The sequence below is a fragment of the Spermophilus citellus genome, assembly GCF_964194105.1.
Source record: "Spermophilus citellus genome assembly, chromosome: 4".
Taxonomy (NCBI): domain Eukaryota; kingdom Metazoa; phylum Chordata; class Mammalia; order Rodentia; family Sciuridae; genus Spermophilus; species Spermophilus citellus.
In genome coordinates this window covers 162631872-162657042 of record NC_138185.1, presented here as the reverse complement: position 1 = coordinate 162657042, position 25171 = coordinate 162631872, and the positions used below count along the sequence as shown (strand labels likewise).

Sequence of the window (25171 nt, the reverse complement as noted above, 5' to 3'; positions counted from 1 at the left end):
CCTAGTAAACTCTATCCTCAACAGATTTATGACCTTCATAGTTAAACCCACATTTAGAAATATGAATTTGTGTGGTTTCAATGCATGTTCATAGTCTCACTTTGATTTCTTTAGCTTTCACCTTTTCCTCTCTTAATTTACAGCTAGTCTTAAGAACCTGCACTAATTTTTGGGACTGACTTACTGCACACACATTAATGTCTTTTTTTTTTTTTTTGGTAACAAGGATTGAACTGAGGGGCACTCAAACACTGAACCACATCCCCAGCCCTAGTTTGTATTTTATTTAGTGACAGGGTCTCACTGATTTGCTTCACGCCGTGCTATTGCTAAGGCTGGCTTTGAACTCCTGATCCTCCAGTCTCAGCCTCCAGAGCTACTGGGATAACATGCATGCACTACCACACCTGGCACATTAATATCTTTATCTTTATGGATGAATTCACATTACCACAGAACTGTGAGTTCTTTATTTTCAGGCTCAAGGTGTTTATGAGTACTGCACAGTCCTCATCCACTGCATTTTTTTAAAAGTGAAGATGAAAAAATATAGGGAATATGATTTTTAAATATCCCCAAAGTAGGGCTGAGGATGTATCTCAGTAAAACAGAGCATGTGCTTAGCATGTGTGAGAACAGAGGTTTAATCCCCAACACAAAAATAATAATAATAATAAATTTTTAAAAATACATATCCCCAAAGTAGGAAACACATTATTTTGAAAGCTATGCTAAAGTATATAAATCCCTTTTTCAATGGACATAGACAGCAAATCTTCTAATAAACCTACCGTTAACTTGATCATACAAGATCTGGGTCTCTTGCATTGGTACCTTTTGCCATCTCTCTATGACATTTTGTAAACATTCAAAGAATCCGTGATAACCTTTGCATGTACTTCTCCTTTCTATCACAATTCAATCATTCCATATCTGTTCGAAGTCCACAAAAAGTCTGCCTTGTAATTGTAACCTATGGACTTACCCTAAGGTAAATAATGAAGTTTGGACAATAACAATACCAACCCCTGCAAAAAAAAAAGTGGTAGTATTGTTCAGCATCTGTGTCTTCAGAGCCTCCCACTGCTTTCTTGAGTTTCTATTTCTCTCTTCACCTTCTCTCATACCTGAGAACCTTATGAGAAACGCTGAGATACCACTCCACACCTATTATAATGGCCCAGATCCAGAGTATTAACACCACCAAATCTGGTAAGGATGGGGAGTTCAGGAACTCTTAATCATTGCTGGTGGGAATGCAAAAATGATAGGGTCACTTTAGAGGACAGATTGGAGATTTCTTATAAAACTAAACATATTTTTACCATAAGATCTAGAAATCAGGCTCCTTAGTATTTCTCCACGTTGTTGACAGCTTATGCCCACACCAAAATCTGTACAGTTTATAGCAGCTTTATTTATTTATTTATTTATTTATTTATTTATTTATTTATTTATTTATTTATTTATTTTGTGGTGCTTACACATTGTCCTTACACACAGTACTGTGGCACATCTAAACAATGGAATGTTATTTAGTGCTAAAAGGAAATGAGTTGTGGAAGCATGAAACAACATGGAGGAAATGTAAATGATTATTATAAATGAATGAAGTCAATCTGATGAAAAGGCTATAAATTGTATGATTCTATCTATATAACATTCTGGAAAAGGCAAATCTATGGCGACGGTTAAAATATTAGTGGTTGCCAGGGGTTAGTGGGAAGGGAGAGATGAATCAGCAGAGCCCAGATTTTTATGGCAGTGAAAGTATCCTGTATGATACTATAATAGTGGATACATGTCTTTATACATTTGTCCAAGCCCATAAAATGTACAACATCAAGAGTGATCCCTAGGGCTGGGGATGTGGCTCAAGCGGTATGTGCGGCCCGGGTTTGATCCTCAGCACCACATACAAACAAAGATGTTGTGTCCGCCAAAAACTAAATAAATAAATAAAAACATTTAAAAAAAAAGAGTGATCCCTAATGTAAACTGTGCTAATGACACATCAACATGGGTTCATGAATTGTAGCAAACGTAGCTCTCTGATGGTAGGATGTTGATAACTGGGAATGTAATGTGTGCATGGAGTCTGGGAGCATATGGGACTCTTCTCATTTCTCTTTCACTTTGTTTTCCTATAAAACCTCAGTACCTTCAGCTCAATTTTGCTATGAACCTAAAACTAAAAAATAGAATCTAGACTAAATGTGATGGCATGCATCTGTAGTCCTATGTAGTCCTGGCTACTCAGGAGGCTGAGGCAGAAGAATCCCAAATTGAAGGGCAACCTCAGCAACTTAGCAAGACTCAGTGTCAAAAACACAAAAAGACAAAAAACACAAACAAAAAAGACCTTCCAAGGGCACTGAGTCAGGTATAAATTTCCCATGTGTTTAGGGGCTACTTTGTAGTCTTTCCCTTCCTTTTGGTACAGCCCCTTAGCTATTTTTTTTTTAACCAGGGTTTGAACCCAGAGGCACTCAACCACTGAGCCACATCCCCATCCCTTTTTATTTTTTATTTTGAGACAGGATCTCACTAAGTTGCTTAGGGCCTCACTAAATTGCTGAGGCTGACTTTGAAACTTGCAATCCTCCTGCCTCAGGCTCCTGAGCTGCTGGGATTATAGGCATGTGCCACCATGCTCAGCTCCCTTGGCTTCTATTTTACTGCTTACCTCTCAGTCATGATGTGTGGGCCTGGTAAGGCTCACACCAGGGGGATCTACTGGGTCCTTTCTTGGCCAAAAAGAAAGGTGGATGCCTGACTCAGGCACTTGATAAAATGATTAGAATCTAGTTTTTCTGACAGCGGAAAGACTTGAGGAGACTCTCACTTACTGGCCATGTCCTAGCCCCCCCAAAGCTGGCCTGCTCCTAGTCTTTTCAAGCTTGTTTTTATCGTATTCCCTTCGAGTCTGAGAACCACCTGATCATATCCTTCTAATAAACTGTTTTAGACTTTAGATAACTAAAGCCAGTTTCTGTTGTTTGTGGTCAAAGAATCCCGAATGGCACAGATTTGCATTCCTTAGCTTCTTTTCTTCCTTTATTTCTCTCTCTCTCTCTCTCATTTTTTTTAAACAAAACTGAGGATTGAACCAAGTGGTGCTCTATGATTGAACTACATCTCTAGCCCTTTTCACTTTTTTTTTTTTTTAATTTTGAGACAGAGTCTTGCTATGTTGTTGCCCAGACTGGGCTTGAACTATGATCCTCCTGCTTCAGTCTTGTGAGTCACTGAGATTGCAGATCTGTACACCATTCCTGGAGCTTTCCTTAGCATCTTTTTGCTCCCTTTCCTTCCAATTTCAAGAAGGGGCTATGGTAGAGACTCTCCATATTTTCAAATGCAGCATGTTACTGCTTACCTAGACTGTATGCCCCTTTTCTCATTTCTCTTTCACTCAGGTTGTTTTCCTATAAAGCTAATCCAAATAATCCCAAATTCAACATTGCCTTCAATATTGTGTGCTTCCTCTGCTTCTATGCCACTTCTCTTGCTTATCACAGCATCTGTGACACACTGTATATGGTCCTTTCTTGATCTCCATTTTTTTTAAAGAGAGTGAGAGAGAGGGGGAAGAGAGAGAGAGAGAATTTTTAATATTTATTTTTTAGTTCTCGGTGGACACAACATCTTTGTTTGTATGTGGTGCTGAGGATCGAACCCGGGCCGCACGCATGCCAGGCGAGCGCGCTACCGCTTGAGCCATATCCCCAGCCCTTGATCTCCAATTTTTGTGCTCAGCTCCTTCCCAGACCCTTTCTCATCTGGCTGCAGGCCAGTCCCTTCAAGAAATTACTCTTGAGTCACATCTCTCCTGAATTGCGGTCAGAGGGCAATCCCTCTCTAGCAAACATAAAGAAATCTTTCTGATTCCCTTTGAAAGTCATCAAGAACATTCCTATGGTAGAGACAAGAGCAAGCCCTTTATGGATGGTGTGCTTTGGAGGAAAGGCAGAGAAGTTCTTATCCTTAGGAAAATATACCTAAGAACTGAACATGTTCAAGGCTCTTTAAAGACTACAAAGATACTTGGAAGACTTTTCTTTCCCTGTCTAGTGGCAAAAGGGAGGGCTGAAGAGAACTATCATCAACTGCCTCCTATGGCAGGGACTTTCTGTGTTGTGTGGAGTTACTGCCATTCATTACCTACACACTATGTGCCTGGCATCAAGAATGCTCCTTATACCAACAATAAAAAAAAAAGAATGCTCCTTATAAGCATCATTTTATTCTCACATCAGCCCCAGGGATGGGTGTTATTGCCATTTTCATTTGGCAGATGAGAAAACAGGCTGAGAAAGGCTAAATGAACTACCTTAAGGATGTCCAACTAGGATATAGAGTCTGAACTCAAATCCGGATCTGAGGTGCACTCATTCCATTTTACAGAATCTAGAATTGAAAATAAAAGTCATGAACTTTAAAAAGAAATCCCACTCTGCCAGAGCCAAATCTATCTCTGTTTTGTCCACCATACTGCTCTACTTGCTTTGGTAAGACCAGAAGGAAAAAGAGGGGCGGGCATTCTTTGGTGTGTATTAGTATAGGGGGCTTGGTTTGTCCTACTTTCAATTTGTACTGGAATCACTATAACCATGTTGACTGTGCCTACTTTGACAACACTGTGTGGGTCTTAGTATTCTTTGGGTGGAAAGCCAAGGGACCACTCCTGGGTACAGATGCTATTTTTAGGTCCACTGCTGCAGCAGACTGCTCTGCCCAGTACATGCCTGTTTTTATTTGAAATCTTGGTAGAGATGGAAAGAACCTTGGATGGATTGCCAATAGACCTGAGTTTGAACTGCATTTTGCTTTTCCTAGAAATCTAACCTTAGCCAAACTATACAACCTTTCTGATCCTTGATTTTCTCATTTATGTAAGGAGATAGAAATAGTTGCCCTACCCAAAGAGAGAAGATATGCCAATCGTAAGGCACTATACAATTTGCTAGAAAGATCCCTAATGTAGGAATGAGCAAAATCCCATCGTGTTGTTAAGCCTAGAAAACAGCTGGAGAGAGATGGGATGATGTAAAGCCTTGTATCTTGGTTCCTAATTCTTCCTTTTCTCTGATCCTGTAACTGACACCTTGGGTTACTATGCTGAGGATAAAAATATTAATATTATATATGAAAACCTTTTCTTTGACTTCAAGCCTTATTTTTTTTTTGCCACCAATTTTAGAAGAAATTCGTGTCTGTGGAGCCCTAAAAATATTTTTGGCACTAGACATTGACCTACAGTGCCTAATGGACAAGTTGCGGGAACTCAGTTCTTGCTAGCTTTCCAGCCCATTACGCCTTCCTCTGCTCAATGCTGCCTCCCAGAGCCCAGATGAGAGCTGAGCCTGCAAAATATGCAGAGAACTAGAGTGGGAGTCCTATGCTTGGCAAGGGGTATCTTTCTTCCTCAGCTGGACCTTGCTGCTAGACTTAGTGAAGCTGCTTCTTGCCAAGGTGATCCTAGAGGGGTCTCTATCCTGTCTGACAATATCTTAGGCACAGCCCACGTAGCTGCTTGTAACCCTGACCCCTTCTCCCTTCTCCCTGCCTTACCCCCAGCAAAACAGTTTCCTATTATTGAAAGCCTACTGTGTGCTCAGAACTTTAAATGCATTATGACATTGGGTCATCATAGTATGCTTATGAAGTAGGTAATATTATCTCCTTATACAGAGGAGAATAATGGGGTCAAGAGCTCTTAGCAATAGCATCTCAGGGCTGTCTTTCCTATACAGGTTTGAGGAACCCAAGATAACTCCCTCTTTCCCTATTGGAAATTCAGAGCTTTTCTTAGAGAAAAATGGGTTGGCTATCTCCAATGGGCTTAGAGCTCCCAGTCCACATTGCCCACACTCAGTTTTGGGATGCACCTTTGTGGATCTTTCAATATCTTGGCCAGGGATAGGAGGTTAATGGAAAACCCATGTCTCCATCAGGCAATTAGGGGAAGACATAGGATCAAATTAAGTTCCAAAAGTAGGAAAGCTGCCTAGTTTCTTGCCCAGAGTGGGACACGACCTGCTGGATGAAAGTCAGGTTCATCCTGGAAGACTTCATGTGACTTCTGAGAGCTCTGTCCCGGTGGCATATTATAAAAACGGATAAGGACTACAGTCTCTCTGGTCATCCCTCTCCCCATTTCCTTCCTCCAGGTTGTGTGTGTGTGTGTGTGTGTGTGTGTGTATTGAAGGTTGAACCCAAAGCTTCCTGCATGCTAAGCACTTGCTTTACCACTGAGCTACACCCCCAGGCCCAGGGAAGCAGCCATCAAACCCCTCAGAGGAGGCCTAGGAACACATAGGGTGGACACACAATAGGGTATGTGTGTGAGAATTAGAAAAGGGCAACTTCTCTGGCTGGGTCCTTTTTAAAAAGGACCCCTCTGGGTGACATACCATTTTCAAAGATGTCCCTTCTTTTTGACTGAAGTACCTAACACCAGAACCCAGGACTGGAGTGGGAATGGGGGATTTCATTCCCATTCCCTGCTCAGCCTTTCTCAAGACCCAGGACCAGTTTGGGGACCTGTCATCGTCCTCTCTTCCTCCTCCACTCCTCCTCCACTTCCTGGGCTTCCAGGCTATCTATTCCCCACGTTCCATGTTGAGGAATCTCCAGGCTTTCCAAATGACATCCAATATTTTCCACCTCCCAATAGAAGAATCTAGATTCTCTTCAGAAAGAACACATTGTTTAATCTTTTGTGTAAACCAAATCGTAGAGCTTGGTGGCACAGGACTTGCCTTAGGCAAATTCCTTAGCTTCCACAGGCCTCAGTTTCTTCATCTTGGAAATGGAAATCATAAAAAAATGAACTGGTAGGACTGTTAATGAATAGACTGAACAGAGCACAATGCTGGCTGACATACGGTGCATCTGCCCCGCCACATGAACTGTCACCCTCAGGTAGCCCGGGCCTGCACGATGCCCACAGTGGATACTGTACAGGGGTCCCCACAACTCCTGCAAGCAGGGAGGCGGGGGCCTCCGGCAGACACCTCCAATGCAGGAGGGATGGCCTAGGCAAGGAGGGCCGAGGAGCCCTTCCTGGTAGCTCCCTGCGCTGCCAGGGATCGGGGCGTGTTTCTAGGCGCCGGGGTCAAGGCTGACTCCGGGCTCTGAGAGGCGGCGGGGTCGGAGGGGTCAGCCGGGCGGGCGGGCGAGCGGGCGCGCAAGGAGTTAAGCAGGGCGGCGGGCTGAGCGCCTGTCAGACGCGAGCATGTGCAGTTTGCAGCGCATCCGTACTATGGGTGAGTGCTGCCGCCGCCGCCGCCTGGGGATCCGTTCTGCCCCGGCAGCGGCGGTTATAGCCCTCCAGCCCCCGCGCCGCCGCGGCGGGCGCCGGCACACGATGCGGGACTAGGAGCTGCGCGGGCTAGCGAGGCGGCGTGGGGGAGGCACGGCCGGCAACTCCGCGCGGGGGGAGCCCGAGCGCCGGGCGTGGGGGCGGGGAGCAGGCGGCGCAGGAGAGCGCCCCGAGTCCTGGCGCGGGAGGAGGAGCGGGAGCCAGCCGGGGAGACGGCGCTCCTGGCGGCACCTGCGCCCCGCGGGCGGCCGGCCCGGCCCTGCCCTGCCCCTGCCCGTGGCTCTGGCCCCGCATCGGTAGGTGCCCCCGATGCCCGCAGAGAGGCCTTTCCGCCACCGAGAGAGGTGGCCGAGCGGGGCGGGCAGCGCCGAGCGCTGGGGGCGCGGGCGATGGGGGAGCTGTGTTGGGGAAGACCGGGCGACCATGCTTGGGGGCACTGCCGGATCCCGCTTCCTCTTTGCTTTCGGTTTCGAAGCGGCTGCCCCAGCTGGAGAGCGAGCCGCAGATTAGCTGGTGCGCCCGGGCTTGGATTCCCTGCGGGGGATGGGCGCACAGGGGGGCGTGTTGGGGAAAGGGGTGCACATTGGCAACTTTCCCCGCCTGAAACAAAGGGGACTCGAGGAGAGGCGAGGGTGAAGGATCCGGCGGGGGATTTCGGGCAGCGGAAGGTTGACACCTCTTCCCCTCGGCAGAGAGCACCCGGGAGGCCGCTTCGAGAGAACAGAGGGGGGCGCCAGTCTAGGTAGACGCTGGGGAGTCAGGGCTTGGGAGTGGGAACCACGGACCCTCCTGAGTTTGAGACAGGACTTTGCTGAAGAGGAGGGAGCCCTTTCAAAATGATCCTGATGCTTCCCCCTGGGGATGCATACCAATCTGGGTGATGGTGGGCTGTACAATTGGGCGTTCTCGATTGCCCCCGTGCCCATCCAGGATCAGGACCCCAACCCAGCCTCAGGCCGCCAGCTCTTAATCTGCCCTCCTCATCTCTGGTCCTTGGTGGGAGGTGCAGTGCCGGGATGGGGAGCCACACAACGCTGTTCCTGGCAAGGACAGGGAGGCATTGGCATTTTTCCCAGGTGTCTTCCTTCCCTTTTTCTCTGCCCAGTCAGAAACTGACCCTCGTTGCTTCTTCCTCTGTCTCCTTTCTTTCTCCAGGGTTTCCTGCAGGGTTATGTTTGGTTTCTCAGGTATAGAGCTGGGAGTGGCAGGTTGTTCTGATGCTGCTTCAAGACTCTTGCAGGAGGAAAAGAGCAGGACCCTGGGGAGCTGTCTGCCAGCATAATCTTGGGGGCTCTGCTCGTGCATTCTCATGTGGTCTCAGCACCCCAGTAACAAATGAACTGTTACTGTGGCCTTCAGGCTTGGATCATGGGGAGCCTAGGTTTCTGTATTTGCTGTGACAGGAAAAGGGTCAAGAGAAGGGCTGAACAGCCTGCCTTGGGGGTGGTACAGCTTCTTTCTCTCTAGAAAACAAATGGGCCAGTTTCCAGGTCCCCAGACCCTGACCTTGTGTCCCCAGGAAGGAGGTGTCTTGAGCTCCCAGCTGGCTTGCATGTGACCACTGGCTCCCATCCTGTGGCAGGACAGCCTTTAGGGAGCTCAGGTTTTTCCCTGGTTGGAGGCAGACCTGCTTGCCTGTGGAGACGGCAGATGGCAGACACTGGAGGGGTTTGAGCTTCTGGGTGACTCTTCTCCTATCCTGTGAGTGAACTAATGATACAAGTATCTGGGCTAGGAGTGGGCCTGCTTAGGACACCTGACTTTAGAGACATGGATGCAACTTTGTGTTTGGAGACAGAGATGGGGTGTATATGTGAATTGTGGGGTGGGCGAGCTGGTCCTTGGAAAGAAATGACAAGCTAATTTGGCCACTTTTAAGATACTGGAGCGAGGGAGGTTTCAGGACCAGTGATGGTTAGCTGGAGAAAATGAAGTGCCCTGAACTTTAGATCTATGTTCCTGGAACTTGTGGCTAAAGTCAGGTGCAGACCCTGGACCAGAGAGCCCAGCTGGCCTGCTTCTGTAGACCTCTCCACTGTAACAGGGCAGGGTTGAGGATTGCTCATTTCCCCATTGGGTTTATCCCAAGCTGTTTATTCATAGCTGAAGATGTTGTTATGGAGGCCTGACCTCCCACCCCAGAGTTGAGAGAGTGGGCACTACTGTGGACTGTTTCTCCTGTGTTCAGACTATAAGATGAAAAATGATACTCCTCTGACTCCCTCTTTGAAAGTGATGAGGCATGAATTTTTACATTTATAAAGTAATTTAAGAGTCTTGGGTCCTTGAATGAAAGAGATTAGCTTAGTTAGTGAGCCTCATACCGTGTTTATTTCAGTTGTATTGGATTTGCATATTGTTTTTAAAGGGAAAAGTGTCATTTTACAGGAAAGGGCGAAATTACAGCTTTTGTGATAGGGAAAGCTTAGTGTTGGGTTTAAAAGTGTAGTTTTTATCAGAGAAGCTGTTGCTGTCGTACACAGGCAGTGTGTCTTTTCTGTCTGCCTCTGTTCCTGGGACATCGCGGAGCTCCTCCCTGGTAGGATTTTTCCTGGGGTTATCCGGCCTGGACATTATCCGGCCTGGACCCTCCAAGCTCTAAGAAGAGTCTCCTATGATGTTGGGGGCTCTGATGTCATAGGGAGAGACCTGGGTACAGGCAGTAAGGAGAGGCAGCCTGGCCTTATCAGCAACCCTATCAGATCTGGCTGTCCTTGAGGGAGGAAAGGGATAGCTAACCCTCCCCCAGCTGGATGGCTCTCAAATTTGTATCTCTTTACTCTCTCCTCCCAGTTCTCTCCACCCCCAAATTATAGACATGGTAGTTTGGGTTTTAGTTTTGTTTTTTTTTTTTTTAATTTCAGGAACATTCATTTTAAGGTGTGTATAACTTCTGCCTGGCAAACTCTCAGCCACTTTTGTGACAGTACCTGGCCAAGGAGAGAATAGGGAAAGCGATTTGGATATTTTGTCAGGAAGAAATCCAGCCTTACTAGCCTGATTTTCTGCTTATTCTCCCCATGCCACCATCTCCAAGAAATTGCAGGGTTTGTATTTGAAAAGTAAAGTATGAGATGATTTGGGGGGAAGGGGTACCCAGGGGAGTTTTTCAGTTTTGGTTTCCCTTGAGGGAAACTGAGTCACACGGAGAGTCAACACACTGGCTGTGCATATGCTGGGGGAGTTTCCCTTCCCTTCCCTAGGAGTTACTGAGAGTGATTCGAGTCAAGCATTCTATGAGATCTGTAGGTTAGACCTTTCTATTATGAAATAGAGATGCATGAAGAATTTAGGTACCAGTGTGTTTGGTTCAAGATGTATGACGGCTCATGCTGCTGTGATTCAAGGAAAAGGGAGTGGCTTCTATCCCTGAAACAAGTATCCATAGAGAACTGAGGTGGAATGAGTAACCCAGCACATTCCCAGGATAAAAAGGAAAACCTGCCCCCTTCCCTTTGTTCACATGCCTCGGGCTGCATGGTGGACTCCTGGCTCCCAGGGATTTTGACATCTGTTCAGGGCTCCTGGCTCCTATCGCCGGTATTGTAGGATGAACAGCATCATTGAAATGATGATGCAGTCTACATGGGCAGGACTTGGGTCTTCAGTTTGCACCTTCCTCGGGAAACATGGCACCATACAAGACTTCACCTGCCAATTATTATAGGAAGATCTAGTAGATAAGGAGATATCAACTGGGTACCTTCTTGTACACCTATAATCCGAGCCTCTCCAGAGGCTGAGGTAGGAGAATTGCAAATTCAACACCAGCCTGGGCAACTTAACAAGATGCTGTCTCAAAATTTAAAAAATAGTAAAAAGTCCTGGGAATGAAGCTCAGTGGTAGAGTGCCCCAGTGTCCAATTCCCACAACAACAACAACAACAACAAAAAATAAGGAGATGTAGTTGGAGAGAGCACTTTCTGAAAGTGCTTTCCTCTCTAGAAGCCTTGCATTTAGAACATAGTAGATTTGCCACTTCTGACTGCTTTTGCAGTTGGACTTGGGTAAGAAATGCTTTCTAGCTGGTTCATTCATTCATTAGCTCAGTTTTTAAGAGGCACCCCTGTCATGAGATTCTGGAATGGTTCATGTTCATCAGAAAGGTCAATTACCCTGAGTTTTAGTAAGGCCTTGACACCAGCCCCAAGGAACTAGGGAATCCAGCCAAGGAGATTGAAGGGCCACAAAGAGAGGATTCTTTTCTGGACTTCTGAGGAGCAATTCATGCTTTGAGATAAAATGTACTTCCTGGGGCTCCATGATTTCATTGCTGGCACAGTGAGTGGAGGGGAAGGCCCTCGTCAGCAAGAAGCCCACCTTGTGGACAGTAACTGCCATTTTTAGGAACATTGACAGGGACCTGTTTTCAGCCTGTTGGCAATCCCCATCACCTTTCTCATGATCTGTGATCTCAAACCCCATCTTGGTCTCTAGTCCTTAGGATCTTTTCCCCTGTTGTTCCTAATCAAAATAAACAAACAAACAAACAAAAACCTTTCCAAAGCCAGGACATTGGCTTGTCTTTTATCTGCCATTTTAAAACAGATGTGGGCAAGAAATAGTGTTACCATTGGGCAACATCAGCAGTGGTTCCAGGTTTATGTCTTGTCTTTTTTTAAAGTTGTGAATGGACCTTTATTTTATTTACTTTATGCAGTGTTGAGAATCAAACCCAGTTCTCGCACATGCTAGGCAAGTGCTCTACCACTGAGCCATAACCCCAGCCCTTGTCTTGTTTTGTTTTCTTGCTATAAGTAATGAGCTGACCTTCTTATGCTGACCTGTAGATGGCTTAAAGCTTTCATATGGCCACACAGTTTCTAGTACTGCACGGGTTTGTTAAATCACCAGCTGTGATACTTCAATGTGATCACTTACCCAGATTTCTAGGTCATTGGGCATTGATGCTATTTGTATGGGAGCAAATGATTGGCAAAAGTTTCAGGAATCAGGAAATCTGGGATCCCTCCTTGATTTACTCACTTCATTGCAACCTCTGAGATATAATTTCACAAATGGAGTTTCAGCTGGCTTCAGTGATCATAGCAATAACAGTTGACAGCCACCATTTATTGGATGAGAACTATGTACGAGGCATTGGGCTAAGCCCTATGTCCTCCTCCTCTCACAGTAATGAGAAACTGAGTCTCTGTAAGATAAAGTGACTGCACTTATCATGCAGCTAATAAGCATTCCAACTGAGATTTGAACTGAGATCTGATTCTGTTGTGTTCTTTATCCTTGGATTGGGTAATAGAACAGATGTTGGGGAGAGGGTAAATGTGGAGGTACTTAATATACAAGGAGAGTTGATGTGGATTGGGCACATTTAGTAAAGGGAGATGAAAATACAGATTCTTATTTGAAAACAAGCATCCCAGTGAATGTTCGGGAAGGAGGGAGAGGTCTGTACCCTGCAGTGGGGAAGCAGACCAGATGGCCTGGGAGTTCCTATAAGGGGAACAGGCTTTCTGCTTGGCATAGGAATGTGCTTTATAAACCCCATTTTATTTTGATGCCAAAAATTTCCTCTTGATTAACAGGCTCTGGGGCAGCATTTTCCTTTCTGTTATATTACTACACCAGGCATAGCAGCTTATCTTTGCAGATGCTTTTGACTCCAGTCTTCGCCCACCAGCCCAGTTTCTGTTCCTTCCCCTGTCCATAATTATAATGCAGCTGGGAGACCTGATTATGACTTGGGTCCCAGGTACACTCTGCAAAGTACAGAAAGCTTTAGACTGCCAATCCTTCTAACAAAGTATTTATGGATGCTGATTACTCCATTTAAAGATGACTAGCTAGCCAGGTGCAGTGGTATATGCCTGTAATCCCAGTGGCTCCGGAGGCTGAGGCAGGAGGATCACAAGTTCAAAGCTAGCTTTAGGGGCTGGGGATGTGGCTCAAGCGGTAGCGCGCTGGCCTGGCATGCGTGCGGCCCGGGTTCGATCCTCAGCACCACATACCAACAAAGATGTTGTGTCCGCCGAGAACTAAAAAAAAAAAAAAAAAAAAAAAAAAAAAAATTAAAAAAAAGCTAGCTTTAACCATTTAGTGAGGCCCTAAGCAACTTAGTGAGCCCCTGTCTCAAAATACAAAATAAAAGGGCTGAGGATGCGACTCAGTGGTTAAGTACCTCTTGGTTCAATCCCCAGTACCCCCCCCAAATTAAATTAAATTATTAAATTAAAAATAATGACTACCTAGTTTATTGAGATTCACACTTGTTTACTCTAGACAGGTTAGCTATATACCTCCTCTACTGCTTTGAGGTGTTTGTAGAAGAAGAATAAAGATTGAGGTAGTGGCCTAGGGGAGGTGAGCTGACCCCTCTTAGAGTTAGCATGATGCTACAGTTTGCTAGAGGCCAGGAGACTTGGGCTCTTGTTTCCACTCAGTCACCCTGGGCATGAAGTGAATTCTTTGGCTTTTAGTTTCTCTATCTATGAAATAAGAATGTTGGACAAGGTATTCTGTAATATCCCTTCTGCTGATTGTGCTGGATGGTCCAGAATCTAGATGATTCTGGCCTTTCTCAGGTAAAAACTTAGCTGGTTTGGAACTGTAGGAAGTCAAGAGTTGGGAGAGCAGAGAGAGAGTTGAAGGAGAGAGAAGCCGTACTGGAAGTTAACAGTCAGAGCTGGAGTGAGCACCTTCTTGTGAGCGGAGCCGGGTCAAGTCATTCCGTCTTTGACTGTTTCAGTGGGACAACTAAGAGGTGGCCTTTGTATATCTTTCTGCTCACCATTTCCTTCACCATGGGAGGCACCTTTTGTATCTTAAAAAAAAAACAAACTTCACCTCCCCCTTCATCCTCTGACTGTCCCTAAGGGAGAAGCCCCCAAGCAAGGCAGCAGTAAAGTTGTGCTTTTAGTGTATGTTTCACATTCTGCACTTGGATTTGGCCTACTTCAGCCCAGGGTTCTATCTCCCCTGACCTGCCAGACTTCTCTTGCATGTGGCCCATATTAGTCCTGGGAACCAATCATACATCCTTTGGTACAGTGAACCTGGGTATGCAGGCTGACCCCCAGCTCAGTATTCTTTCTTGGCCTTTGACAACTGATGGCTGGTCTGTGTCTTACCCTCTGAATGTGTCAGGTGGTGATCAGAATCCAGTTCACCCTGTCCTCCTAGTTTCAGGAAGCAGTCATCAAGTTTCCTGAGCAGTCCTGTTGTGGCTCCTCTCAACAGCTTGCCTTCAGGATGGAGGTAGGGTGAGATCACCAGATAGCAACAGCACTCCCCAAATTTCTCTGCAGAGGTGCTCCTCCAGCCTGCCCCTTGTGACACACCCTCACACTGAGAAGGGCATTTGTGTCTCTCTTGACAATGTGCATCCTTATCTGGTGTCACACTGGGCAGCATTATACCTACCCTATCTTGGTGCCTATGTCAGAATTTTGATTTGACATCTTATTATATGTGTATCATCAAAACTATAACTCACAATGAGTCCATGATGTCATGGATATTATTGCTTAGGATGAGGCTACTATACATATTTAACTAAAAAATTGACTGAAATAAAGACATTGATGAGAACAATGAACATTTATTGAGTTCTTATGCAGTTAGCCCTCCATATCCATGGGTTATGTGTCTGTGGATTCAACCAACCACAGGTCAAAAAGATTCAGGAAAAAAAATTTGTGTCTCCAACTGAACAAGTACAGACTTTCTGTTTTGTTTTGTTTGTTTCTGTAGTACCAGGGATTGAACCCAGGGATACTCCACCATGGAGGTACATACCCATCCCTTTTTATTTTGAGACTGAGTAAACTGAGGCAGAGAAATTTAGCAAGTCACCCAAGGCCACACAGTTGACATCAGAGTCAGGATTCAAATAGAATTAATCTGACCCCAGAGTGTCCACTTTTTTATAATTGTTTCTGTACTGGAGGTTGAACCCAGGGACACTTGACTACTGAGCTAACTCCCAGCCCTTGATACTTTTTATTTTGAGACAGGGTCTTGCTAAGTTGCTGAGGCTGGCCTTGAATTTGTGATTCTTCTGCCTCAGCCCCCTGGGACTACAGGCATGTACCACTGTGCCTGGCTGAGTGTACACTTTTGTTGTTTTGCCATACTAGGAATTGAACCTAGGTGTCATGCGGGCTAGGCAAGCACTGACCTACACCTCCCAGTCCTGAGTGCACTAGTATGGCAAAACAACATCTTCTCAGGTCACGCCCATCTCAGGTGCTATGTGGGATATTTGGCAGAGCTTGAAGGGGAAGTTCACCTGCATCAGGCGTCAGTTCCTGTGGGGGTGCCACAGGCAGTTCCCACTGCCAGACTGATCCCCTCATTAGGCTACAATGTGCAGCATTGTCCACACACAGCCCACGGACGGCTCGTGATACTACTAGTCCCTGGGATTACAGGCATGCACCTCCACACCCAGCCTGAGAATGCACTTTTAAACATGACACTCTGTCACTTCCAATAAGGGTAGCAGGAAGCCATGGTTAGTCATGAGAGTGGCATGCAACTGCTTGGGAAACGCCGAGTTTGCAGATCCTTCACTCTGATTCATGTTCTCCACGCAGTCTTGACTTGCTTTACCAAACAACTCTTGCTCCAACATTTCCTACCATGTCTTTTAACCAAAGCCTAGTCCACTTGCACAGGTGACCTGGTTTGCACAAGTTCATCCTGCCTCACATTGTTGAGCGCGGCCTGGAAGGATCTCTCTGCCCCACTGCCTACCCACATCTACTCCTTTTAAAAGTCAGAGCCCTCTGGGCACAAAGGTATATTTGACCAAAACCACTGTATTAGGATCTTTGAAGTCTTGTCATTCCATCACAAAGCTGCAATTATTACATGCTTTTATGCAAAAGACAGTGAACATACAGTTAGAAAATACAGATTCTCTACTCTCTTTGCCAGAGACTGAGAAAGGAGGATCACAAGTTGAGGCCAGCCTCAGCAATTTAGCAATACCCTGCTTCAAAAAAAAAAAGGAGGCTGGGGATACACTCAGTGGTAGAGCACCTGTGGCTGCAGTCCCTGTTACTGAAAAAAATGTGGATGTATATTAGATCCCCTCAATTTTCAATATGTGTGATTTTATTTTTCTTTGTTCCCACTGATTTTTAAGTTCCTGAGGGTTCAGCAGTCTTTACACAGGTTTTACACACAGAAAGTATTTAATAATATTAGTTGTTGACTGGAGAAAAATATGCAATAAGTCTGCTAACTGATGTCTAGAAACTGCCTTCCTCTGGTTAATCACCAGCAAAGACTTTGCAGTACTCTTTTCAGCATTAATTTAAAACAAACATTTTGTGTCCAATCTGCTGCTTTTTAAAAAATTTATGTAATGCTAATTAGGCCCACGGTCCTTTCTTGGCAAAGTCAAAATCTCAGACCTCTCCTCCTTCTCCTCCAGTTCAGTGCTGGGGATTGAACCCAGGGTCTCCCACGTGCTAGGCAAGCACTCTACCACTGAGCCACACCCCTGGCCTTTTTTTATTTTGAGACATAGTCACACTAAATTGCTGAGAGCCATTAGCCAAGTAGGTATGACAATTTCCTTGCCAGCGTACCCCATGTTGCTTAGAGGAAGGACTCATGGAAATGGACTTGCCTTGGACATTTGCAGTGACATTGCATGTATGTTTGAGAAAGGTGACCTTGCTCAAGGACCAGGGTGGATCCAGTTTAGGGCGGTTCCAGGTTTAAGGTGTACCCTGCTGGGAATAGGGCGTATCCTGCTGCCTCCGCTCCTTGAGTTCCCGTGGGATTCAAAAAGTATTTGGGATTCGGAGCCTGGTGGAGTACGTGGAATTTGGCCCAGAACATGGATTTCCCCAGAACGTGTGTGTAGAGGGCCGGTGTGAGTTCGGGAATAAAGAGTTGCTGTTTGAATCTACAAAGCTGTGAGTGGCTCGTGATTTTGTGCCCAGCCAGACTGCGGCACTAAATTGCCCAGGTTGGCTTCAAACTTACGATCTTCCTGCCTCGACTTTCGGAGAGGTTGGAATTACATGCGTGAGCCACTGTACTGTCAGAAAACTTTAGCTCCATAATAGCAAGAGCTGACCTGAACTAACAAGGCCATCGATGGTCATTTCACCTGGCAGAGTAGTCACAAATGTTACTGCAAAAAATGTTAATGTGTTTCACTGAAGGACTTTGCTCCAGACTTCGCTATGGTAATTATGTATTTTATTATATGGACTCTATATTGCCTTTTAAAAAAATCCAAAAAATTCTGAATTCCTAGAGTTTGTGATAAGGCCTTGTAGTGCTGAATGACATTTCTCAACAAAGTTGATGTTGGCACTGAGGTGGGATAGGTCTTTGGGTTTTGTGGGGGTTTTTTGGTACCACAGATTGAACTCAGGGGCACTTGACCACTGAGCCACATCCTCAGCCCTGTTTTTCATTTTATTTAGAGACAGGGTCTCACTGATTGCTTAGCACCTGGCTTTTTGCTAAGGCTGGCTTCGAACTCCCAATCCTCCTGTCTCAGTCTCCTGAACTGTTGGGATTACAGGTGTGTGCCACTGCGCCCGGGGATGGGACAGGTTTTTGGATTCTTCAAACATCACAGAACCTTACATAGCCTTTGGCCACCGTTTATTGATTTGATTTTTAAAAATATTGCATTAAAATATAATTTAACTTGATTTCTAAGGTTTTTGTTTGTTTGTTTTTGTTCTGGGAATTATGTACTGGGATTTGACACCTCTGTCCTTTTTATTTTGCGATTGGATCTCGCTAAGTTGCTGAGGGTCTGGCTAAGTTTCCAAGGCTGGCTTTGAACTTACGTTCCTCCTGTCTTAGCCTCCTAGGTCACTGGGGTTATAGGCATGTACCTCACTGCCTGGCTTGATTCCTGTTTTTTGGTGCCCTCTTAAGTTTTGGGCTTGTGGTGAGAGCCTTTCTTGCCTTACTCTAGCACTGGCCTGTTGCTCCATCCCCGCACAACTCCAGAACCAAGGCTTTTCATTTTCCCAGGACTCTGGGATGAACCTGTGCCTCCTCAAAGGAGTGGGGGGACATACCTGCTGGACGTGGCATTTGGTATAATATGGTGGGGCCCTGTTGCCCTGTGGCAGAGTTAGCTCATGCCAAGAAGCTTGATGCCTCCTGGTTATTGCTTTGGAACCCAAGAGAGCCTCGTCCCTCCACTTCTGTCTGGGAAGGGATGCAGCTACTCATATGACCATCAACTTGCTGGTTAATTCCTATAACTGCTTTGATCACACATTTTAAAATAAAAAAAAAACATATACAAATGCTCATGAAAAAACGTGCAAACAATAGAGAAATTCATAATGATGGGATTTAAGTTGTTCTATTGTGTTTTATTTCATTTTATTTTGATGAGGCAACTGAGAAGAGCAGTGACTCAAAGTTGTGTGTGCCAGTGGGCAAGCCAGGCTAGCAGAGCCCGGCTTCTGGACCTTCCATGGTACAGGAGGCCATTCCCTCCCCTTCTCCTTAGGCCCCCTGGTGTCCTCATATTACAGAGGACACATAAATCAGCTATCATCTCCTTAGTCAAAGGGCACATCTTTTAAAATTTGTACCCTTTGTCCCTGTTTAACAGCAATGGCAAGGCTTGTGGGAGCTTAGGTCCCCTCCACCTTCCCTCCACCATTAAGAACCAACCCCTCTCAGCCTGAGTGGTGAATATTTCTGGCTCTGCCACTTTAACCGATTGGAGGGCCTTTGGGATGCTTACTTCTCTATCCTTATTCCTGTCCATGATTCCTCACGATGTAGCATTTTCCATAAATATCCTTAAGCATCCTCTTACATACTGTTTACTCATCTTCTTGTCCATTAAGGAAGATATTCCACAGACCAAGCCTGGCACCTATTTCTTTGGCTTCCTTTAAACACATCCCTGCTCCAGACATTGAACCATTTATCATTTCCTCGGCCTCTCCAGACGACTTGAGATTTTCTTCCTATTGTCATGATGCTTGGAAGTGTTGAGATAGAGTACAATTTGAAATAATCAGGGAAATGAAATTTCCCAAAGGTACCGATTGAGTAGTTTTTTTAGCCTCCATGGGTTGACCATGTTGTCTGTGTACTCACCATCCGGGAGCTTTACATAGATGTGTACAGAAGACGGTTGTTGAGCAGGGTGTCTCTCAGCAGTACAGCGCTTGCCTAGCACCTGTGAGGGCCTGGGTTTAATGCCCAGCACCCAAAATATATAAATAAATGATAAAAGACCCTTGTCTTTATCCTATGGGATTGATGACTTGAATTCACCTAGTTCTGTTTGCTTTCTTGTCCCTGTCAGCACTGACGTTTCCCTTGCTTTCAGGGCACATGATCTGCAATGGTATTTCCCTTTCATTTAGCAAATATTTGTAATGCCTCCTAATTGCTCTGAATAAAACTCATAGATACTGCAGGACTTAGTGGTACACATCTGTACTCCCAGTGACTTGGGAGGCTGAGGCAGGAGGATCACAAGTTTGAGGCCAACTTGGTGAGACCCTAACTAAAAAAAAAAAAGACTGGGGAGCTGGAGATGTAGCTGAATGGTAGAGCACCCCTGGGCTCAATCCCAGAACCATAAAAACCAAAAATCACAGATACAGTGACTTACCTATATACATACATTTTAATTTTTTTACTTTGTTCATTTATTTTTTGTGTGCTAGGGATCAAACTCAAGGCCTTGAGTGTGCTAAATAAACGGTCTACAAGTGAGCTACACCCCAGTCCTTTTTTGTTGTTTGAAATAGGGTCTTGCTAAATTGCTGAGGCTGGCTTTGAGCTGGTGATCCTCCTGCCTCAGCCTCCCAAGTAGCTGGGATTACAGGCATGTGCCACTACTCCCAGACATTTTTAAAAGTCAATGCAATAGAATACCTCTAATCTAAAAGAGAAATAGAGGCAAAAATAATTATAATGCAGTATCATGTAGTATAATATGTAACTGCTTGGGCATGGCCACATAGAAGACAAAAGGATACTGTCAGACGCTAGCACCTTTACATAGAATCATCAAGAATTAACCACCACAAATACCCTTGAGCTACAGGTGTGTGATGTAGGTGACTCAGACACCAGGAAAAGTGTTTATGGGGGTTGATTTGATTTTCCAAAATGATGAACCTGTCTTAGTAAAGTTCCAAAGAACATAGAATATGGTGTCCACTCAATTTATATACTAACAGCATTCCTGGACAGGTCAGCATACATTAAAACCATGCAAAAGGGGCTGAGGGTATAGCTTAGCCTCTGAGCAGGTGGACCATTTGCCTAGCATGCAGAAGGCTCTGGGTTCAATCCCCAGTTCCACACACACACATACACACACACACACACACACACACACACACACACACACAGCCCAAATACCTCATCTTTATTTCAAAAAGAGAATTAGGTTTTGGTAATGAATTACAAATGAACTTTTCACTTCTGTGTTGTCCAGTGGAACATTCTCAAGTCACGTAGGAGTTATTTGGTGGGCTGTGTAGGATTCATAGAATGTCAGGCATTCCAGGTCTCCACCTCTGAGTACCTACAACACTCCCCAGCCACCATGGTGCTGTCTGTGCTGACCACCCTTCCCTTCTACTGGTCTGAAAGAAGGGCAGACGGGCATAGAACTAGGCCCTTCTGTGTAAAGGGATGACACATGTGGACTGGGGATGTAACCTAGTGGTAGGATACTTGCCTCGCATGTGCAAGGCCCTGGGTTCAGTCTACAGTGCTGCAAAAATAAATAATTAAATTAAATTGAAAAATAAAGTGCACGTTTGTCCTGCCTGCCCTGGGACTGTGGCTCACTGAGCTCTCCTCTCCCAACCGCAAGACAGCCCAGGGCCTCTGGGTGTGCCCCATGGTGTACATCCCCTCCACGACCTCTCCCCCAGTATGATTTCTTCTTAGCACTTGACATCCTTAGATCTCTCATAACTTGAAAGAGAAAGAGGAAGAGAAGGGGAGAGGGGTGGAGGGGAGAGAAGAGCAAGGGGATAGGGAAGAGAAAGAAGAAGAGGGAGGATATCTCCTCATGTCTAGTCCTCCTCCAGCAGCTTCTCTCCTCTTCTTCACCAGCTGGTCTCTCAAGGTCACTGCCTCAGTTACTTCCCTTTGCAGCCTCTCCTTCTTAAACATTCACTGAGACCTTGTGCGGCTGTCTTTCCAGTCCCTGTGCAACTTACTTTTGCAGTAGCCTCTGCTACTCTCCTGCCTCCACTTCCCTGGTGTCCCAGGGCCCTTTTTGTGGGTGTCCTTCCTCAGCCGCCTTCTCGGCGCCTTGTCCTCCACCGGCCCTGTATGTCACCTCATATGTCTTCTCCCCAGCAGGCTGCTCCTCCGCAGCTCCATCTGGGTTCCCCACCCATCTCCAGCCTCCAGCTGGTCACTCTGTTTGTCCTGTTGGCATCTCAAACATAAAACATCTGACATGCGGCTCAGCCCAGACTGGTGCCTCTTTCTGCATCCACTTAGGGAATGACTCTGCCACTGCCAGGTCAGAAGTCTGGGTATCATGCCCAACACCTCCCCTTAGCTCCTCCTCCCATAAATCACTCACGGAATCCTTTCAGTTCTGCTTTCTTACCAGCACTGCACTAATTGTGTTGTTTCTTAATAGTCATCACTAATTTGCCTTGGCTGCTTGACTCTTGTCAGCATTTAAGATTGCAACCCCTAATTTACTATTCAGGTTGGATTAAGACCTTTAGAGGCCCTCGGTGCTGATGTCATTAGGATCTCACAAGTTACTCAAAAGAAATTAAAGCAATTCTAAATTATGATATAAAAACTGTTTTTAGAAACAACAAGATTTATGTGTGTGCTAAAGCTTCAGTAGCTTCTTTTTATTCTCTTTTTTTCTCCCTGCATGGTGCTGTGTATTAAACCCAGGGCCTCCCGTGTGCTAGGAGCCACACACACAGCCCCTTCCTTTCTTTCTTTTGAGACAGGGTCTTGCTATGTTGTCCAGATTGGCCAAGAACTCCTAGACCCAAGTGATCTTCCTGTCTCAGCCTCCTGAGTACCTGGGTCTACAGTACAGGAGAGCACCCCCCAGTCTGGCTTGAATTCTCAAGATTTTATCTATTTTTTTTTCTTTCTCCTCCTCTCCCCCCTCTCCCCCCTCCCTTTTTTTTGCAGTTTTGGGATCAAGCCCAGAACCTCCTGCTTGTTAGGTTAGTGCTCTACCAGTGAGCTACATCCCCAGCTCCCCAAGATTTTATATTTCCAGTGTTTTCAAAACAATCATCCCACTGGGCTTCATGGCACACACTTGTAATCCCCAGCAACTTGGGAGTCTGAGGTGGGAGGATCACAAGTTCAAGGTTAGTCTGGCAACTTAGGGGACCCTGACTCAAAGTTTAAAAAAAATTAAAAAGGGAGAGATCCCTGATTTCAATCCCCAGTACCCAAAACACCAGGTAAATGAAATAAAAATATAAAAGCAGCTGGACCCATTTCTGTGCTCAGCACTCATATGCCAAACTACTTAGCATCCAGTGGTCTGTACATAATAGATGCGTATAAAGGATTTTGAACTAATAAATAAATGAACTTGAACAATAGATGGTTTCCTCAATTCCCTTTAGCCCTCAGTGAGTCTCTTTAAAGACTTTTTCAGCTGTCTGGCTGCAAAGTGGTCACACACAGATGGGAGATTGAGCCTGAGGAGGGAGAGGGACAGTGCTTTTGTCTGGGATGGGGGTTATCTGGAATTAGGTGGTAGGAATGGTGGTGGGGAGTTGGAAATAGGGCATCTGCCCCAGAAAGCCTGTGTGAGATCTCAGAAGGGAGGATCCTGAAGGCCTAAGGCAGTGTGAACAGGACTAGCAATGAAACTTTTTGAAATGAAATACCTTATAAAACCCAGAAGCTGTGGTTTAACAAGTAGAGCCTGACTCATTATTATGGGCTTGCAGACAAAACAGGTGTCAGAACAGCTTCAAAAGACATCCTCTACATGTAGCAGTAGACCCCAAAGTTCTAACCCTGTCTTCTGGCAGTAAGATGGAGGCCTCCTGGAAGATTGGGAAAGGGAAGGACTAAAACGACGGAGAAGCAAGAAAAGGGAAGGCCAAAATAGGAGAGAAAATGTGAAAAAGGTAAGAATCCCAGAACTGGAATTTTTTGTGCCCAAGAAAACATCTGACGACCATCATTATTCTCCCTGGATTTGCCATTTATTTCTGTTCCAGTTCCATCCCAGTCACCCACTTAGAATTCCCAGGTATTTCTGGCCAGGCCACGGAGTGGGAATTCAAAGCTCTCTGAGACCAGGAGGTCTGTTTTGAGGGATACTGTCCAAGTGGAAGAGCATGGCTATGTTAGCCAAGCCCTGTTGACTCACCTCATCTCCATGATTATTTTCCTCTTCCCACTCCCACCAGAAACAGAAACCCATTTGTCATTCAGCTGACATGTAAGAATGTTATTGCAAAAGCCACTCAGCTTTATTGGGAACAGTGGGGTATAAGAAGTCTAGCGCCCTCTCCGTGTCCTTAGGCTGCCTGTGATAAAGCTGCAAGACAAGACTTGGACTCGTTGAAAGGTAAAGAACATAGAAGTTGTCAATATTATGACCCCAAAGCACAGCTTGACCTGAGCTATCCCACGATCCTGGAGAATCAGGTGCCTTTAGGAGCTTGGAAAGAGAGATTATGGTGGGTTAAGTAGGTTGCAGGGGCCTTTTGCTAAGGAGGGCAATTTTTTTTTTTTCCTGTTTGGGAGGATAATCTTTGAGCGAGCACTGGAGGACAGGCAAATGTGGACAAATATACAGGAGGGACCAGGACATTCCAAATGGAGGGAATTCTGTGAGCAGAGACCCAGAGGCAGGAGCATGTGTTTAGGGGCCAGTGAGTTACAGACCAGCCTTGGTAGGGCTGGTGCCAGGGGCAGCATCCACTTCCTTTTTCTTTGCAAAGTAGTTCACTTAACAGAATCTTACTGGGCATCTGTCTTGTGCTAGGCATTTAAAAAAAATAACTTGCTTCTGTGCTTGGCCTCCAGTTAAAAGGGAAATTAAAACTTTCCTAATTCTGAAAGTAATGCATATTCAGTATAGGGAGTTTACTTCCTTCATTTCTAAGACATTGAACTTTTCTTGGTTTTGTGGATTCAGTAGCTTCTCTTGTTCCCCAAAGGATACTAATAATACTTTTTAAAGCATCCCATTCTGTTGACCCTCCTGGTTTTGTTTTCTAGCTAGAACTTTTATGATATTAAATTTGGTGCTTCTTTCACAGCCTCAGTTTTTGTCCTGTTTGGAGCAAACCCTGTGTGCTCTGCTCCTGGTTTTCTGGTCACTTCTCTGTGAATGTTGATTCTGTGCACTAGAGCCAGCCCCCACTGGTTGTGGATAGGAGGCTGGACGTGCCTGCTAGGCAGGGGCAGGGGCTGGCCTAAGTGTCCCTTTGCTTCTCTACCCCAGTGTCCAGGGCACAAGCATGGAGGAGCGGTGATAGAGGGAATGACTGACCAGGCTGCTGCAAATCCAGTCACCCCATCTCAGGGCCCCTCCTGTGCCCTGGATCTGCTGCCTTGAAACGTAGAGTCCAGGGAGCTGCTCCTCTGGCAAGCATAGAATCCACAGCCATGGTGCTTGGGTTCAAATCCTAGCCTTGGCACTTACTAGTGCTGAAACCTTGAGGAAGCCCGGTAACTACTTTGGGTCTTCTTTATAAGGTGGGGATAATAATAGTCTGCATCTCAAACAATTCTTGTTAGATTTAAATGAGATATTATAGGGCCAGTTCTTAGAGCAATGTCTCTCACATACAGGCACTATATGAATGTCAACTGTTATTTCATGTTTTTATTTTTGGGGAGATGGTTTATCCTTCTTTCTCTTTTCAGGGAGCCCAAGTCAT

General features: G+C 45.5%; 1 protein-coding gene across 3 annotated transcripts in view; it reads left to right on the top strand.

The window, feature by feature from the left end:
- The first annotated feature begins 7160 nt into the window (after window positions 1-7160).
- Window positions 7161-25171, top strand: part of TMEM229B (transmembrane protein 229B) — a 43550-nt gene continuing 25539 nt past the window's right edge. Inside the window, exons 1-2 of one of the 3 annotated variants that reach the window (XM_081292213.1) lie at window positions 7508-7623; window positions 23306-23404. The gene's annotated coding sequence lies outside the window, so the exon portion shown is untranslated. Of the gene's footprint in view, window positions 7272-7335; window positions 7624-23305; window positions 23405-25171 lie in introns of those variants that run through there. The other 2 variants (XM_081292212.1, XM_081292215.1) reach the window with 2 other exon arrangements.